General features: G+C 49.2%; 1 protein-coding gene and 1 gene segment (V, D, J or C); one reads left to right on the top strand and one right to left on the bottom strand.

Moving 5' to 3' along the window:
* The window catches only part of LOC101998540, a 698,241-nt gene that overhangs the window by 641,965 nt on the left and 54,412 nt on the right, over positions 1–1,864 (top strand).
* LOC101998813 (disintegrin and metalloproteinase domain-containing protein 29-like) overlaps positions 1–1,864 on the bottom strand; it is a 7,210-nt gene that overhangs the window by 3,419 nt on the left and 1,927 nt on the right. The window lies entirely within an intron of this gene.

Raw genomic sequence — 1,864 nt, 5'->3', positions numbered from 1 at the left:
CAAATGGATGGAAAAAGAAAACACTATCCTGAGTGAGGTAACCCAGACCCAAAAAGATGAACATGGGATGTACTCACTCATAATTGGTTTTTAGCTATACATAAAGGACATTGAGCCTATAATTTGTGATCCTAGAGAAGCTAAATAAGAAGGTCAACCCAAAGAAAAACATATAGTCATCCTTTTGGATATGGGAAGTAGACAAGATTTCCAGGCAAAAATTGGGAACTTGGGGGTTGGGTGGGATGGGGCACGTGGGGGAATGGTGAGAGAAAAGTGAGTAGGGGAGAATGGGGGGAGCTTGGGTGAATGAGATGGTTGGGATAAAGAAAGGGTGGTTATGGGAGCAGGGAAGTATAGTATCCTAATTAAGGGGGCCATCTTAGGTTTGGCAAGAGACTTGACTCTAGAGGGGCTCACAGGTGTCCAGGGAGATGTCCCCTGTTAGTTTCTTGGGCAACTGAGGAGAAGGAACCTGGGGTGGCCCTATCCTATAGCCATATTGATTTATATCTTGCATATCACCATAGAACCTTCATCTGGCGATGGATGGATATAGAGATGGGAACCCACATTGGAGCACCGGAGTGAGCTCCCAAGGTCCAAATGAGGAGCAGAAGGAGGGAGAACATGGGCATGGAGGTCAGGACCGTGAGGGGTGCACCCACCTACTGTGACATTGTGGCTGATCTTTTGGAAGCTCGCCAAGGCCAGCTGGACTGGGACTGAATAAGCATGGGATAAGGCCAGATTCTCTGAACATGGCGGACAGTGGGGGCTGATGAGAAGCCAGGGACAATGTCGCTGGGTTTTGATCCTACTGCATGAACTGGCTTTGTGGGAGCCTGGCCTGTTTGGATGCCTGCCTTCCTGGACCTGGATGGAGGGGGGAGGACCTTGGACTTAACACAGGGCATGGAACCCTGATTGCTCTTTGGACTGAAGGGGGAGGGGAGGGGAGAGAGTGGAAGAGGAGTGGGAGGAGGGGGAAAGGAGTGGGAGAATGGTAATGGAAATGGGAGGCTGGTAAAAATGTCCAGTAGGATGGGATATTACCTTGAGATAAACTCACTATATTGCAGGCAGTGGAGATCTCCTCACAGCCATTCACACCATGCCAGATACCAGAGAATGACTGCGGCAGCAAACACATGCAAGCACAGCAGAAGAAAAAGACATTCTGGAGACTCTGGTCTCCAGGCCTTGCCTAACTACGTTTCACCCATCAGGGATTCTCCTCATGATGGGCTGACACCTGGACTTCAATAGCCACCTGCTGCTTCTCTGGCATGGCTACCAGCATCTGCCCTGTGCTCACAGAACCTTCCTCCCCGAGACTCAGCATTACCCTTCCACAAGACTGGGTTCTCGGCAATGTTCTGGCAGTGGGGCCCTGGAAAGTCTGTGTCCATAAGGTGTGGGTAGTACACTTAGTGAGTCATGGATCTGTGTTAATGGTGATGTTCTAAACATCAGTTCCCTGGCTTCGTATGGCATGATGCTTCTGGGCTCCTATACAACTTCCTCACCTGGATCCCAAGTCTGCCTTGCTTCCTCCATTCCTCTAAGCTCGGCCACTGAAAATCCTATCCACAAGCTGGAGGAGAGAGGACCACTGACAACATGGTGATAAGGAGTGGGAAAGGGTCAGAGCTCAGGAACCACATTTTATAGTACCATCCTAGATACGTTCTTAAAAGAGAGGTAGACAACTCCCATGAATCCTTAGCCCAAAGACCTAAGTTCAGGACCTAGAGGGTTCCTGGCTCAAGGTCTCCTCTGACCAACAAAGGAGCAAGCTTGGTGCAGCTCCAAACAACTTACCAACATTACAAAAGACACCAATTTTTAATTTTGAAAGATG

This window comes from Microtus ochrogaster, chromosome 1, assembly GCF_000317375.1.
Source record: "Microtus ochrogaster isolate Prairie Vole_2 chromosome 1, MicOch1.0, whole genome shotgun sequence".
NCBI classification, from domain to species: domain Eukaryota; kingdom Metazoa; phylum Chordata; class Mammalia; order Rodentia; family Cricetidae; genus Microtus; species Microtus ochrogaster.
This window is presented reverse-complemented; position numbering and strand designations above follow the sequence as displayed.